Here is a 17505-nt window from a genome sequence, read left to right on the forward strand (position 1 = left end):
CCTGGAGGCAGCGCGGCCGCACAGCCCCACCTGCAGCCCGGAGAGGCGAACGGCAGGCGCGGCGCCCGCCCCGCCCCGCCCCGCCCCACGGCCCGCCTGTCTGCCGAGCCCCCAGACGCTGCCCGGCCCGCCGGCCCAGCGAGCCCTCAACTCCCCCAACCCCTGCCCCGCCGACTTGCCCACACTCCCCCTCACCCCAACCCCCGGCCCCCGCCAACCCACCGACTCACCGGCCGCCCGATCCACCGGCCCGCCGATTCTCCGGCTCCCTCGATCTACCGGCCAACTGGCCCGCCACTCCGCCGACACCCCGATCCCCAGATTCCCCGACGCCAGGACCCACCGGCCGCGGCCGGGCGCGCGCGCAGAGTCGTCGCCTGGACGCAGCGTTCGACCTGCCCGCGGGGCCGCGAGCGTCTCGGGCTTCCGTCCCCCTGCGCCCCGAGGGGCTCAGTGACCGAAAAGAATCTCCCCGCTGCAGGGACCAGCCGGCCCCCCCCCCCCCCCCCCCCCCCCCGCCTGGTGACCGCGGCGACAGCAGCCGCCCCCCCACCCCCCACCCCACGCCAGCCCCGGGAGGCCCGCGCCGTCTCTCCAGGGGCAGCAGCCACGTCGCCTCTGCGGCTTTGGGTCCTGGCCCCCGTGCTCGGGGCTTCTGCGTGTTCACTTCCTTGGCCAGCCGTCCCTCCTGTTCACCTTCGAGTTGAAATGAAAAACGTCCTTCCAGCAATAGGAATATAGTTCACTATATCCCGGTAGGCAGCACTTGCAGCTTTCTCTAACGTGTGGGTGACCTATAAAAATGTTTTTTTTAATGCAATGGACAACGGAACACAACACCAATACCTGAAATTATTTCGCTCAAAAAGTTGGTAAGGGAAGATGTTCATGACACTTTAAGAGAAGTCTGTCAAGGATGGTTATATGATTTTATATATTATGTATATAATATATATTAGGTATATCATGATTACGTAGATAATCATTGGAAGGTTTGGAAGCATATGGTCTAAGTAGTTCTCTAACAATCAGACCACAAGCCATTTTTATGCATTTTCTAACTTAGATGCTTTACGTTTTGTAGTAACGACAGTAATGTTTTAAAAATATTTTGTAATAACAAGAATAGTATTTTTTTAAACGAGGAGAGAAAAATAAGTCGCAAAACTCTAAAGGCGAACCGGAGCGGGCGGACAGAAAGCGCCTTTGACTGACGCCCCCATGTGGCCGTGCAGATGCGTTGCCGCTCAGCATTTCCTCTAAACCGGACTCTGGGCGGAGAGGGACCTGCGCACCACGTGCTCGGTACTCCGCAGGGCTGCGGCTCTGGCCGCCCCGGGCCTTAAGGTGCCTTTGTTTTCTCACCATCACCTGGAGCTGAACATACCGCAAGGGGGTCATCCCGCATGCGTACTTTGTGTACGGAAGTGGAATCTCCCCAGGAGGAGCGGGGGTGGGGAGGCCACACTTTACTCACAGTGTTGCCTTTGCGGGAGGTCTTTTCCGGTGCCTGGCTTTCTTTTTCTCACTCATACTAGCCCAGCTGGTTTCTGATGAGCGCCCCACCCTCCGACCCTGGCTCTCAAATGTGGGAGTGTGATGAGGGATAAAGGTTTCCCAATTGGAGCCCCTGCATCCTTTGGCCTTTTGGAGGAAATTCGTGAGCAGGCAAAGTCGACCCACTCACTGCAGGAGAATGTTCTGGAATCTTGCCCGGGGTCCTTTACCTTTTTTTATTTTTTTCTTTTTCTTTTCCTTTTAGCTTTTCTTCCATATCATCTTTCCTTCCCAAATAACCCATCCCCTGTACCAAGGGTGCACACCTGAAGCTTGTATAATTGGGGAATATGAAGAAAAAAACCTTCACCAAATTCCAAGTTTTAAAAAGTCTGTACACAAGTGACACAAGGGATGCTGTCTGAAGCTTCCTTAGCTTCACAGAAAAGTCCTTGATTTTTTTAAAAAAAGGCCATCAGAACCTAGCCAAGTCTTGTCTAGGTTGGGACTTGTGCAATGTGTTACTGTGGGGAGAACTCGGGTTCTAGGACGTGAAAGTTCTATTATTTACTGGTTCTATTATTTACTTGGGCCCATCTGCCAGCCTCTCCCCGGCTCTCCTTGCTCACATGTAGACCCAGATTACATCAGGTTATTCTGCAAACCTTCCTGGGTCTGGGCTTTCTTTTGCACTCATCTGCTTTGATACTGGACCCAGCTGAACACTACTGGGTCTGCTCCTCTCACTGTGGCCTGTCTGATGGTGACTCCATGTACTAGCTTGGGCTTCCCAGGTGGCATTATGGGTAAAGAGCCGCCTACCAATGCAGGAGACATAAGAGACTCAGGTTTGGTCCCTGGGTTGGGAAGATCCTGGAGGAGGGCAGGGCAATCCACTCCTGTATTCCTGCCTGGAGAATCCCATGGCTAGCGGAACCTGGCCGACTACAGTCCACAGGGTTGCAAAGAGTTGGACATGACTGAAGCGACTTAACACACATACTAGCTTGCTTATGTTCTCATGACACCATGTGTCAATCAGCTCCCAGATTACCTTGGAGAAGGGGCTTCTTCATTCTCAAGGAAACAGAGTGGTGATGTGTCCCCTCGGGGTCCCAGTGCTTCTAAGATGGGACCCATCACCTGCCTTGTGGAGGAGGAGAACAGCACCGGGGCAGATGCAGCCTGGCCTCCAGTGACCATCTGTGTGAATTCTTCCCAGGAGAGAGGATCTGATTAGGTTGGTTCTTTCATCTAATAGGCGGTGCCCCTTTTAAGCTGAGTCAAAAGCCAAGGCCCCCAAAGCTGGTTGGAGGCCAGAAGAGCACTGCTAGGCTAACATTTTGTACTTGGCAAAATTGCCAGCAGCTTTATGTAGAGAGATCTACCATGGATTCAGTTCAGTTCAGTTCAGTTCAGTCGCTCAGTCGTGTCCAACTCTTTGCGACCCCATGAATCGCAGCATGCCAGGCCTCCCTGTCTATCACCAACTCCCGGAGTTCACTGAGACTCATGTCCATCGAGTCAGTGATGCCATCCAGCCATCTCATCCTCTGTCGTTCCCTTCTCCTCCTGCCCCCAATCCCTCCCAGCATCAGAGTCTTTTCTAGTGAGTCAACTCTTCGCATGAGGTGGCCAAAGTACTGGAGTTTCAGTTTTAGCATCATTCCTTCCAAAGAAATCCCAGGGCTGATCTCCTTCAGAATGGACTGGTTGGATCTTGCAGTCCAAGGGACTCTGAAGAGTCTTCTCCAACACCACAACTCAAAAGCATCAATTCTTCGGCACTCAGCCTTCTTCACAGTCCAACTCTCACATCCATACATGACCACAGGAAAAACCATAGCCTTGACTAGACGGACCTTTGTTGGCAAAGTAATGTCTCTGCTTTTGAACATGCTATCTAGGTTGGTCATAACTTTCCTTCCAAGGAGTAAGCGTCTTTTAATTTCATGGTTGCAGTCACCATCTGCAGTGATTTTGGAGCCCAAAAAAATAAAGTCTGACACTGTTTCCACTGTTTCCCCATCTATTTCCCATGAAGTGATGGGACCAGATGCCATGATCTTAGTTTTCTGAATGCGGAGCTTTAAGCCAACTTTTTCACTCTCCACTTTCACTTTCATCAAGAGGCTTTTTGGTTCCTCTTCACTTTCTGCCATAAGGGTGGTGTCATCTGCATATCTGAGGTTATTGATATTTCTCCCGGCAATCTTGATTCCAATTTGTGCTTCTTCCAGTCCAGCGTTTCTCATGATGTACTCTGCATATAAGTTAAATAAACAGGGTGACAATATACAGCCTTGACGTACTCCTTTTCCTATTTGGTACCAGTCTGTTGTTCCATGTCCAATTCTAACTGTTGCTTCCTGACCTGCGTACAGTGGAAGTGAGAAATAGATTTAAGGGCCTAGATCTGATAGATAGAGTGCCTGATGAATTATGGAATGAGGTTCGTGACATTGTAAAGGAGACAGAGATCAAGACCATCCCCATGGAAAAAAAATGCAAAAAAGCAAAATGGCTGTCTGGGGAGGCCTTACAAATAGCTGTGAAAAGAAGAGAAGTGAAAAGCAAAGGAGCAAAGGAAAGATATAAGCATCTGAATGCAGAGTTCCAAAGAATAGCAAGAAGAGATAAGAAAGCCTTCCTCAGCTTTCAATGCAAAGAAATAGAGGAAAACAACAGAATGGGAAAGACTAGAGATCTCTTCAAGAAAATTAGAGATACCAAGGGAACATTTCATGCAAAGATGGGCTTGATAAAGGACAGAAATGGTATGGACCTAACAGAAGCAGAAGATACTAAGAAGAGGTGTGAAGAATACACAGAACTATACAAAAAAGATCTTCACGACCCAGATAATCACGATGGTGTGATCACTGACCTAGAGCCAGACATCCTGGAATGTGAAGTCAAGTGGGCCTTAGAAAGCATCACTATGAACAAAGCTAGTGGAGGTGATGGAATTCCAGTTGAGCTATTTCAAATCCTAAAAGATGATGCTGTGAAAGTGCTGCACTCAATATGCTAGCAAATTTGGAAAACTCAGCAGTGGCCACAGGACTGGAAAATGTCAGTTTTCATTCCAATCCCAAAGAAAGGCAATGCCAAAGAATGCTCAAACTACCGCACAGTTGCACTCATCTCACACGCTAGTAAAGTAATGCTCAAAATTCTCCAAGCCAGGCTTCAGCAATATGTGAACCGTGAACTTCCTGATGTTCAAGCTGGTTTAGGCAGAGGAACCAGAAATCAAATTGCCAACATCCGCTGGATCATGGAAAAAGCAAGAGAGTTCCAGAAAAGCATCTATTTCTGCTTTATTGACTATGCCAAAGCCTTTGACTGTGTGGATCACAATAAACTGTGGAAAATTCTGAAAGAGATGGGAATACCAGACCACCTGATCTACCACGGATTACCTTCCTCCAAAGGGAGTTGTGGGCATGAACAGCCTATAGAGTTTGTGAGCCTTGTCCAATGTCAGTCCTCGTCTCCTACTCTGGCCCTTTGCACTGGGTACGTCTCTGGGCAAGGACAGTGACTTGCTCCTCTTTGTATTCCCCAAGACTGGTAGACAGCCTTGCACACAACTGGTAAGAAAGTGTATGTGTGTGTGGATGTGTGCATGCATGTGCACACACATATAGTAAATATATATATATATATATTTTTTTTTCTTTTTCTTCAGAGTCAACCTTGTAAAGTAGATAATGTTTGAACTGGATCTTGAAGGATGTTAATAATCAGAGAGCATTCCAGACCAGAGGATGGTAGCAGAGATGTGAGCTGGGGAACAGCATAGGAAAAAGGGGGGCCAGAGGGTACAAAGCGCATTTCAGAGAAGGAACGTGATCAGTTAGGACTTTGAGTCACAAAGGAAAATAGACTGAGTCATATTATAGCAAGCTTTACAGACTTTATTCTGGGGGTGGGGGGTGCTGGGTTGGATAACTGCGGCCAAGCAGGGAATAAGCCGGTCACGGTGCTGACATGGAGATGTCCCTGAAAGTGGCGGGCAGGAGGGGTCGAGAGGGATGTAACATTGGTCAGGTGGCTGCTACTGCAAGAGTCCAAGCATGAAGTGAGGTGAGTTCTGACCAAGCATAGCAGGAGTGGGATACAAAGGACTGAACAGACTGGAGACCAGCACTTCACAAATGTTTGACACCATGGTGCTCAAGGCTGGACACAAGACTGTGTGTGTCCTATGGGTCTGGGCACTGCCTGAAAAGCCCTCAGCAAACCGGAAGTTGTATTGAGTGGCCATGCTTTAATGATCCAACCTAGACAGCATGTTAAAAAGCAGAGACATTACTTTGCCAACAAAGGTTAAGGCTATGGTTTTTCCAGTAGTCATGTATGGATGTGAGAGTTGGACTATAAAGAAAGTCAAGTGCTCAAGAATTGATGCTTTTGAGCTGTGGTGTTGGAGAAGACTCTTGAGAGTGCCGTGGACTGCAAGTAGATCCAATCAGTCCATCCTAAAGGAAATCAGTCCTGAATATTCATTGGAAGGACTGATAATGAAGTTGAAACTCCAATCGTTTGGCCACCTGATGCAAAGGACTGACTCAGTGGAAAATAACCTGATGCTGGGAAAGGATGACGGAAGATGAGATGGTTGGATGGCATCACCGACACAAGGGACATGACTTTGAGTAGGTTCTTGGAGTTGGTGAGGGACAGGGAGGCCTGGCGTGCTGCGGTCCATGGGGTCGCAAAGAGCTGGACACGACTGAGCAACTGAACTGAACTGATAAATCTTGTAGTCGCTCTGTAACACTCCTATGATTGTTTGAATTTTTAAACATTGTTTGCCATATGAACCACTGAAGAAGGTTGGTGATTCGATGCTTCCCGTGGCCTCCCTCACTCCTCCCCACCTTCACTCTGGGCCTCCCTCCTTGCCTCAGTCTGAGCAGCACAGCTCCAGGGAGGCTGTTTCCCCCGTGATGGCATCACCCTCAGCCAACCTGGAGGGAGTCCCTGGAGTGGCTTTAGAGAGCTGGGGGCACGGTGGGCATGCGGCAGATGTGTGGGGATGCTTCAGTGCCCTGGCATCCATGATTGCCCCTAGTGCTTTCTAGAACCTTCCATGGCCTCAGTTATTTCGATACGCAAGTGTCAGCTTGCCTACACTGAGGATGTCAGTGCCTGACAACAGCTTAGACACTGACTCATCCCAGGGTTCCTGCATCTTCCCTGGGATCAGAGCTATGAGCCTCAAGAATGAAGGATCAAACCCCAGGGGATTCCAGGCTCCCTCAGCAGAGGCAAAGCCTCTAGGCCTGGATCACCCCCTGAGCAGAGGTGAGGTCACCTTGAGCCAGTAAAGGTGAGAAGAACAGCAAAAGGATTTCAGGGGGTCTCGTGTGTGTGCTCAGTCGTGTCCAACTCTTTTGAGATGCCATGGACTGCAGCCCACCAGGCTCCTCTGTGCATGGGATTCTCCAGGCAAGAATCCTGGAGCGGGTTGCCGTGCCCTTCTCCAGGGGATCCTTCCAACCCAGGGATCGAACCCTCATCTCCTGCGTCTCGCACATGGATTCTTTACTAGTGAGCCGTCAAGGACAACCCTTAGGTGGGTCTTACTTTAAGCAAACCCCAGATGTGGAAAAATCCAGACATATTTTCATACAAGCATCAGAGTTTGTTTTCAGGTTTATTGTAAAGAATGACTAAGGTTATTGAATTTCCCCATAACTAAATTCCCCACAGCTTTTGGGAATAGTGTTTCAGTTAAAAACAAAAAACCAACATTTCTCACCATGTACATTAAGGAGCACTTACTGTGCAGATCATGGCCTACCCCAGCAATGACATTATTAGTTATAAGAGAAAAAAGCTTATTCCTCAGATTATGACTCATATTTACAAGCGACGTTGAAGTTTTATAAGGCTGACCCTTGAGTCAGCCATTTTTGATGACCTTGTAATGAGAACAATGCCACCTCTGGCTTTGAAGGTGAAGCCTGTCACATCAAAGGCTAGTCAGATGAAATTAGGAGTGTTTTATAGGGACACCGAGTCCTTTCTAGCTTGGCGAGGGGCAAAACTTAGTAGCACTTAGTCAATAAGCCCATACTGAGTACCTGAAGGTCGTCAGCCTGGAGAGTATATAGTCAAGATGACCACATTTTGTAAACAAAACTCCCAGGTTTTCAGTATAACAAAGAATTTTTATGTCACTTTCTGGTGCTAAGAGATCGTCTGGGTAATGTCATTTGGACCCTCAAAGTAGAAAAACCTGGGACAATTCATGGATTCATTTGCATAAAAGAGAACATTTGAAATGATGATTGTTCCAGAAAATAAGCACGCAAGGCGGTTTGCTCCGCTGACACCGCTCAGGCTGAAGCTGCACGATGGACGTGGAAACACTCCGTCTCGCGCAGGAGGTGTGCTAGGTCCTTCCTGCAAGCGCAGGCGGTTTCTTAGAGCATACAGGGTCAGTAGGAATTTGCTAAGCAGACAAAGGCTGGGGGGCAAGGGACATTCCAGACAGGAATCAGAAAGTCTGAAACACGGGGAATGGTAAATTATGACACTCTTCTCAAGAACTCACAGAAATTAGAAAATACTTTGAAACGAATGCTGATAAACATAGAACAGATGTAAAATTTGTGTGTTACACCTCAAGTCATCCTTAGATGGACTTAAAATTTTTAATTTCTTTTTGGCTGCACTGGGTCTTCATTGCTGGGCCCAGGCTTTCTCTAGTTGCGGCAAGTGGGGTCTACTCTTCATGGTGGTGCACGGGCTTCCCGTTGCAGCGGCTTCTCCTGTTGCAGAGCACGGGTTTTTTGTGCGCAAGCTCAGTAGACATGGAGCACTGGCTTAGTTGCTCCGAGGTGTGTGGGATCTTCCTGGACCAGGGATTGAACCTGTATCCTCTGCATTGGCCGGTGGCTTCTTAACTACTGGACCCCCAAGGAAGTCCCCTCATTATTTAAAGTTCAGTATCTTAGCAAAATGACCACACAAGTGATATTATGTCTTTTGTGCCTCACATCAAAAGGAAATGATGAAAAAAAAATTTTTAATTAAAAAAAAAGGAAATGATGTTACTTTGTTACATTATTGATGAAGTTGAATTTGGATAATGAATTGAAGTAGTGTTTAGCAGATTTTTCTGTTTCCTGTTCTCTGATATTCTTCATCTAACAAATTAAGCATCCGTTAATGATTCTTATCTAAGTTTTTACAATGATGGTCATAAATTGATGATTTTGTATTTAGATCCTGCTTTTTACCTTTATTAATTGACTTGTTGGTAAAGATTTTTGTAAAGCTTTCCTTTCTCTACCTAAAAAAATTTTAAAAACCTTAGTAACATGGATTTATGGATTCTTTAATGAGTTAAAACGTTTGTGTGTGTGTGCTAAGTCACTACAGTTGTGTCTGACTCTTTGCAACCCTGTGGACCGTTGCCTGCCAGGCTCTTCTGTCCATGGGATTCTCCAGGCAGGAATACTGGAGTGGGTCGCCATGCCTTTCTCAGGGGATCTTCCTGACCCAGGGTTCAAACCCACATCTCTTATGTCTCCTGCACTGGCAGACAGGTTCTTTACCACTAGCAATGGCTGGAAAGCCCCAGTGAGCTATAACACATTCCTCTGTTTGTTTTGATGCTCAACTTGTCCCAAATTTAGCTAGTGGTGAGCCTCTTCAAGCTGGCCCTGTGCTCTGTTGACGTGTCCCCATCGGTTTCGGGGCACTTTCCTACTTCCTAGCACGACACATTCCATAGTTAACCTTTTAGGTTTTTTGCCCGGCCCTGAAATCAGCCAGATCTCCAAGTTTCTGGCTCTTTTTAATGGTATTTAATAACTACAATACAGGCATCAGGAGCGCTCACTGCAACTGAGATGTTTCTAGTGCTCTTCAGAGAGCAGAGTTAAGAAGTGTATGTGTGTACTTGCGTGTGAGTGTGTGCATGCACTGTGTGCACGTGTGTTCACATAGCTATTTACAATTCCAGTCCAGCTCCACAGTTCTTCCTTGCCTGTCTCCGTTCCATATTTATATCTCCTGTCTCAGGATTAGAACCCTGGTTCCCCCAAATATCAAAACTTTATTCATTTGCTCAAAAACATAGGTTTTGTAAGTTATACCAAACAATTTTCAGTTCAGTTGCTCAGTCGTGTCCGACTCTTTGTGACCCCGTGGACTGAAGCACGCCAGGCTTCCCTGTCCATCACCAACTTCCAAAACTTGCTCAAACTGTGTCCATCAAGACAGTGATGCCATCCAGCCATCTCATCCTCTGTCGTCCCCTTCTCCTCCTGCCTTCAATCTTTCGCAGCATCAGCATCTTTTCCAATGAGTCAGTTCTTCACATCAGGTGGCCAAAGTATTGGAGTTTCAGCTTCAGCATCCTTCCAATGAATATTCAGGACTGATTTCCTTCAGAATGGACTGATTGGATCTCCTTGCAGTCCAAGGGACTCTCCAGAGTCTTCTCCAACACTACAGTCAAAAGCATCCATTCTTCAGCACTCAGCTTTCTTTATAGTCCAACTCTCATATCAAGTAAAGTGAAACAACTTTACTTCTAAGTAAAGTTCAGTATCTCTTTTTCCCCTTAGTATATATACCACTGAATGTACTTTCTTCTTTGTGGTCAAATTATCAGTGTGACATACCATTGGGTTTCTGGGTTTTGTTTATATTTTCAGGTTCATCTTTCCATACTTGAGTTGTGTTTTTTTGGAAATGTAATAAAACATTAAAATGATTCAAATTTGAGGCTATATAAAAGTGTACACTCAGGAAGGACCAATTCTCTACTCTAGCCCTTACATCTCATTTCCATTCTCCCCGAGTCATGTTCTATTTCTTGATCTGGATATGAGATTACATGGTGTATTTTTTATTATTATTCATAAAGTGGAACACCTATGATTTATGCATTTTCTGTACATTTTACACATGAACGAAAAAGTGAAAAAAATAAACCCAGTGAGATGTGCCAGTCAGTATTCATCTGAGAAGCAAAATCACCCTAAGTATTATTGAACGAGGGAATTATAGAGCCTTACACAATTTATCCTGAAGTAAAAGTCCAGAAGGGGGAGTTGGAGGATCAAAAAACAGTCAAGATCCTGCCGAAAGTCAAGACATAGCTGCGATGAGAGGAAAGGAGAGGGGAAAGGCTGAGATGGGCAACAGAGCCCCCCAGTCCACCCCTCAGGACTGGGGTGAAGGTGGGGAAGATGAAAATCGAGCTGGGGGCAAGTTGGTAGATGGAGCTGCTGAGGAAAGGGAGGAAGGCAAAGGAGGGCCCGCGCTTAGCAGTGATTTTTCCAGCTGGTGCCTTCACGGTAGTACCAAGAAAAATGAGACTGCAAAATTGTGAGCAGAGGTTTCTGGGGGCTAAAATTGGGAGGGAGGTCTATGGGGAAGAGGAGGGCCAAAAGGTGCGAATTTTCTGTCAGGCAAAATTTCCATATTTTCAGAACTTTCTGAGAATCAGTAGAAATTTCAGTGCACCGTGGGTGTGGGCATTTCAACACAGGTGAGAAAGTATTTATTAGCTACCACTTATAAGCAAGGGGGTATAGCTCAGGGGTAGAGCATTTGACTGCAGATCAAGAGGTCCCTGGTTTAAATCCAGGTGCCCCCTCAAGTAAGTCTTATTTTAGTACCTATACCAAATTACACCTTCAGGTGGGCTTTTCTCGGTGGGCAGATTGAGGGGTGCAATAGTTGGTAAAGGAGATGGTGGCAAAGGAGTTAGTAAAGTAGAAGGAAGCTGTTGAGCTCATCTCCTGGGCTGGGGCAATGGAAAGTCCCAGAACCAGCAAGATAGTTTTATCCTGGACCATGGGGACTCCAGGCTCATCTGAGCACTAGAACTACCCGGAAACATATAAACATATATATCCCCCTCTAGGCCTGTCTCCAGAGATTCGGGTTTTGTTTGGCTGTTTTCAACAGTAAAACATCCCCTGATGTTCCTTTCTGAAACTTCCTTTCAGTTCCATCCTGAAACTTCCTTTCATCCACTCACATCACAGAAACATCAGAGATGATTTTTTTTTCTGGGGCCACATTTAGCAGCTCCTGTACTGGATCATCCTGAAAGCCCTTCTGGGAAAACAGCAGTCGCTTTAGAGGACTTGGCATGAATTGAAGGGTGGGGAGAAGCTTCAGGGCCACCAGGCTGGAGGGTGTCCACGCTTGGGGGAAGGAGAGGGAATGGGTTTAGTTGACAGTGGAGTTGTCCTCATGGGCTGATGGAAAGTAAAAAAAAAGGTGCTGCTGAGATTACAGTTATAACAAGGGAAGGGCCTGCGGGGTTGAACCACAAGGACCCCATTTTCTCAGCTCCATCTCAGGCGGGCAGTCTTATCCCCTCCCCTCCTTTAGCCCACTTATAAGGAATGTGTCCAAGACAGAAATTCTCCATCAGCTTTTACCCTTGCTTCCCTCTGAGATAAACCACAGAAGAGTGCCTTTTGCTGATCCTGGTCATGAGTTCTGGTCATGAGATCCCCACGGGGGAGGACAAAACCTGGGTTCCCATCAATGTGGATGTCTTCCTCCTGTAGTGGTCAGATTCTGTCTTTAGCTTTGGGCGCTATAATTCCCCTGTACCCCATCAGCGGCACAGGGCGCCACTCTGAATGATGCTGGATCGTTTTCCGCCAGGTCCTACCTGTGAAGGTCATCCACAATAAACTTTCGTATTTGTACTTTATGGAGTCGTCTGCTTCTTTTTCCATTCTTAAAGTTTCTTCTTGGTTCAGAGGATGTGATTTGGTCTCTCCATCTTCCAACAACTCCCTTTCAGTTAATTTTCTGTGATTGAAAAAAACGTCTGTTTTTTAGCCTCTGGTCCCGTGGAATGAGTCTTCGTAGGATGGAGGAGAGGTCGGATAGTTTAGGTCTTTGCCAGAAAGCCTCTCTAGTTTCTTGCAGCCCCAGGTGAACTTCTCCAGGGCTGACTGGATGCCCATTAACACTTACCTTAGAGCCTTGCAGACGTCACCTTTCCTGCGGGTTCATCCCCCCTTCACCACGCACAGGCACCGCCGTGGTGGGGAACTGGGAGCTTTGATGCCTCTCCTACGCTCGCCTTGTAACCAAGCACAGTGAGGTGCTTACAGGAGGTCCTCGGGGCTCCAGTCGCTCCATCCTGAGCTGCTTCAGCAGGGTCTGCACAGAGCAGAGACTAAAGAAAGGGCAGTGGTGGCAGTGATGGGCACTGTTGAGGGAGCATGCGGACGGTGACTGGCGGCTACACAGTAGGGGCTGCAATCCACTTTCAGTCATGCGATCCGTGCCACGCCCCAGGCTACTTTTCCATCAGAACCTCAGTCACCCGCCTTTAACAGGGACCCTGGAAATGTACTGTGGACGTCGGCTTTTGGCCCGAGCAGCAAAGACTCACAGGGCCCGTGGTGGGGGGGCGGGTGTGAGTGGGCGCCAACATGTTTTTTCAGGAAGATGATCCAGGTGACTGCTTCCGTTTGAGTTTGTTAGGAATAGGTTGCCGACCTTACCAGCTCTCCAGAAATAAGTAGAAACTTTCAGTGTGTTACAGGAGTCCTGGGTGTGACCATGAAGGTGAAAGGTGGTTGTATGAGTGATAAGTCACTTCAGTTGTGTGACCCTGTGGACTGTAGCCCACCAGGCTCCTCTGTCCATGGGATTCTCTAGGCAAGAATACTGGAGTGGGTTGCCATGCTCTCCTTCAGGGGATCTTCCCGACCCAGTGATCAAACCCGCGTCCCCTGCCTTGCAGGTGGATTCTTTACTGCTGAGCCATTGGGGAAGCATGAAAGGTGGTTATTAGACACCCATAACAAGTAAGGGGGTATAGCTCAGGGGTAGAGCATTTGACTGCAGATCAAGAGGTCCCCGGTTCAAATCCGGGTGCCCCCTACTGCACTGGACTTTTTATGGCATATTGGAGGAAAGCTGGCAAAGGCAGTGGTTTCCATTCTGTTGTAATGGATGCTCAGTTATTCACACTGGCATATTGTAGAGGGCGGGCCGGTTGTCTCCCGAGGAAGCTCTTACATGCATGCACACTAAGTTGCTTCAGTCGTGTCTGACTTTTGTGACCCTGTGGACTGTAGCCCACCAGACTCCTCTGTCCATGGGATTCTCCAGGCAGGAATACTGGAGTGGGTTGCCATGCCCTCCTCCAGGGGATCTTCCTGTTATTTCAGGTCAATAAACTCACATCATGACCACATGGGGGCGCATCTAGCTAGTTCACAGACTTCACTGCCCTGTTTATTCCACTTGAAATTCCGGGTCCTCTCCCTCCACTCTTCCTCTCCATTTCTTCATCAACAATTTGTTGCTCAGTTGCTCAGTCGTGTCCGACTCTTTGCGACCCCATGGACTGCAGCACAATAGTTAAAAGCGAAAATCATACTGTCTGACAGGTTTTCTCTTCCAAAGCGAGGGAATAATAATAACCACTAATAATATAATTGTGGGCTTCCCTGTGGCTCAGATGGTAAAGAATCCACCTGCAATGGAGGAGACCCGGGTTTGATCCCTGGGTCATGAAGATCCCCTAGAGGAGGGCATGGCAGCCCACTCCAGTATTCTTCCCTGGAGAATCCCACGGACAGAGGAGCCTGGAGGGCTACAGTTCATGAGGTCCCAAAGAATCAGACACAACTGAGCAACTAACAATAATATAATTGTAGCTGCAAGTTGCTTAGTTATATAAAATATTTGCCTAAGAGGCATGAGGTTACCACTAGCTTTAGGAAAATAAAAAAGATCCAGGTTAGGGACTAAGAAGTTCACCAACCTCCCCAGTGTCCCCACCAGCACCCCCAGGTTTAATGCACAGATACACAGGCTGAAGAGACACGTTCTGGTGTAGGTACTGCATGTGTCTCCCAAGAGATAGGCAGGATCTCTTCGACTTGCTGTTTTGTAGTGCAGAATAAGAGAAAGACAAATTCTAAAGGCCCTTCCAGCAATAGATGTCCATGCTTCTCCAGGCTGCTGATGTCACCACACATGGAGGAGAAGGGAGAGATGCAGGCATGTGAAGGGGTAGGGTTGTGGGACTCCAGGGCCTGGGGTGGGGAGACCTCTATGGGCTGAGCTCGTGGAGGAATAAGTTGCTGGTCTTACCAGCTTCCTAGAAACCAATAGAAACTTCCAGTATGTTACATGAGTCCTGGGTGTGACTATGAAGGTGAAAGGTGATTATTAGACACCTATAATAAGCAAGGGGGTATAGCTCAGGGGTAGAGCATTTGACTGCAGATCAAGAGGTCCCTGGTTCAAATCCAGGTGCCCCCTGTCATATTGGATTTTTCATTCATGGAGACTGTTACTCGTTCCATTTTCCTTCATTTTTCCACCAGTTCGGATCCTCCTTGAAACAGGAAGCTCCAGGTCAGCACTGATACAGGAGCAGCCTGGGTGGACACCCCTTCCCTTGTCTTCCTGTACTAACACTCCAGGTATCCCGCCTCCTTGTGGCATCTGCGTTTTCTTCTTCTGTGTGTTTCTCATTTCTCCAGCTCTGTTGGATCCTCAAAGAGAAGGCAAGGCCCCCGATACAGACTGATGGGTGTTTTTAGGGCAGGCTAGAAAGTTGTAGATACAGCTGACTTCCCAGCAACAGACAATAAATGGTAACCCTAAATTACCACCCTCATCCAAAACAGTTTGGCACAGCAGAGTGGGGGTGGGGGTGGGGTCAGACCTATGGGAACAAGGGTCCAAGAGCCCAGGGAGGGGTGTGTGGGCAGTTATGGAGACCTTTGGGTAGCTCTTGGGCTAAAGCAAGGTGATCGGAAGTGGGTTGGGGTTCATCAGGCAACTGCTCTCCCTTTCTCCTTGTTGATGACCCAACACACCAACTGAGGCCTGAAAAGTTGTAGACTGGATGGAAGATGTCTTACTAGGAGCCAGGTCTGGCAGCTTCCAGAAAGTCAGTCCTGGAGGATCTATAAGTTAATTTTGTAGAGTTTAGTGTCACCACACGGATGAAAGGTGTTCCTTAGACTGTGCCGGTGTTCCTGGGGGTGTAGCTCAGGGATAGAGCATTTGACTGTAGATCAAGAGGTCCCTGGTTCTAGGACTGGCACAAAGGTGGTCAACAAGGGCACAAATGTAGATCAATGCAACAGGATAGAGAGCCCAGAAATAAACTCAGGCGTCTACAGTCAGTTACTCTACAACAAAGGAGGCAAGAGTATACAATGGGGAAAAGACAGTCTCTTCAATACATGGTGCTGGGAAAACTGGACAGCTACATGAAAAAGAGTAAAATTAGAACATTCTCTAACACCACATACAAAAATAAACTATAAATGGACTAAAGACCTAAACGCAAAACCAAATACTATAAAACTCCTAAAGGAAAACATAGGCAGAACACTGCTTGACATAAATTGCAGAGATATTTTTTTGGACTGGTCTCCTAGAGTAATGGACATAAAAACAAAAATAAAACAAATGAGACCTAATTAAACTTAAAAGCTTTTGTACAGCAAAGGAAACCATAATAAACAAAATGAAAAGATAACTCACCGAATGGGAGAAAATGTTTGCAAAAGATACAATAGACAAGAGATTAATTTTCAAAGTATACAAACAACTCATACAGCTTAATATTAAAAAAAAATGGGTGAAGATCTACATAGGCATTTCTCCAAATAAGACAGCAGGCACAGGGAAAGATACTCAGTGTCACTAATTATTAGAAAAAGGTAAATCAAAACTAAAAAGACAGTTACCATACGATCCTGCAATCCTGCTCCTAGGCATGTGTCCTGAGAAAACTCTAATTCAAAACAATACATGCAATCACAACATTGTTAATCAGCTATATCCCAATACAACATAAAAAGTTTTTTTTAAAAAAGATGCCCCTCAATGCTGATTGTTCACTGCAGCACTATTTACAATAGGTAAGACAGGGAAGCAACCTAAATGTCCATCTACAGATGAATGATATATATATTTGTTGTTGTTCGGTCACTAACTAACCGACTCTGAGACCCCGTGGACTGTAGCACTCCACTCTCCCCTGTCCTTCACTATCTCCTAAAGCGTGCTCAGATTCATGTCCACTGAGTCAGTGGTGCTATCTAACCATCTCATCCTCTGCCCACCCCTTCTCCTTTTGCCTTCAATCTTCCCAGCATCAGACACGTGCAGCATAAGTGGCAGCTTGCAGCAAGCACTGTGAGCAGTAGTTGGAAGCAGGGTCTTAGTTTCCCAGACTGGGAGTCCTAAAACTGGGCCAGAGGAGCCAGCAGTTAGGCCTAAGGTCCCTAGTAGTGTCTGCCTAGTCAAGACGAATTCAGGCAAGGAGGCAGAAGGAAATGAGTAAAGTAAAAATTTTATTGACAAGAAAAGTACATGCTGAAAGGAGACGGGCAAGCTCAGAGAGAGAGTTACACCTTTGGGAAGTTTAAATCCTTTATAAGGGGGCAGTTCTATGGGTCTTTGTCTTCCTGTGCCTTATTCCCCCCTGGTTAATTTGTCTCTGGACCTTCCCCTGGGGTGTGCACACCTTAGCCAAGATGGATCTCAAAGTGAAGGCTTCTGGGAGGAGCAAGACTCATTCTGGCCTGGAATTATCCTCTGACTTTTGACCCCAAGTCTCCCTGAACATGTGGAGTGTCCCCTTATCTTTAACTCAGGAATTTTTTCTTCTCTTTGTCCTTGCCACAATTATTTCCATGAAGTGTTTACAAGAGACTAAGACTGGCTATTTACCAGTCAACAGAGGGCTGATTGTAAATTCCTCAACTAAAGCCCACCTATCTCTTATCTCAGGAAATGCAAAGAGGAGGCTGGCTGATGGTAAATGTCCAGCGTGGAGTCCATCTATCTCCTAACCTCAAGAGGAGGGGAAATAGTGGCTGGGGTGTCAAGGCCCCAAGAGGGAAGCTGATGGGTGAGAGGGAGAGATTCCAAAGTTGGGAGAGACACTTTGCAGCAAAGACAGTTTACCCGCTCTCTGGCATGGAGATGGAGGGGGCCAATCAAAGTGAGTTCATCTTA

At 47.1% G+C, this 17505-nt stretch overlaps 3 non-coding genes across 3 annotated transcripts; all 3 read left to right on the forward strand.

The window, feature by feature from the left end:
- Positions 1-11056: 11056 nt before the first annotated feature.
- On the forward strand, positions 11057-11128 carry TRNAC-GCA. Its single transcript has one exon. It is a non-coding gene; the product is annotated as a tRNA-Cys (tRNA).
- Positions 11129-13320: 2192 nt separating this feature from the next.
- Positions 13321-13392, forward strand: TRNAC-GCA. Its single transcript has one exon. It is a non-coding gene; the product is annotated as a tRNA-Cys (tRNA).
- Positions 13393-14712: 1320 nt separating this feature from the next.
- TRNAC-GCA lies at positions 14713-14784 on the forward strand. The gene has a single exon. It is a non-coding gene; the product is annotated as a tRNA-Cys (tRNA).
- The last annotated feature ends 2721 nt before the right edge of the window (positions 14785-17505 follow it).

Source organism: Bubalus bubalis, chromosome 8 (assembly GCF_019923935.1).
Source record: "Bubalus bubalis isolate 160015118507 breed Murrah chromosome 8, NDDB_SH_1, whole genome shotgun sequence".
In the NCBI taxonomy this organism is placed as follows: Eukaryota; Metazoa; Chordata; class Mammalia; order Artiodactyla; family Bovidae; genus Bubalus; species Bubalus bubalis.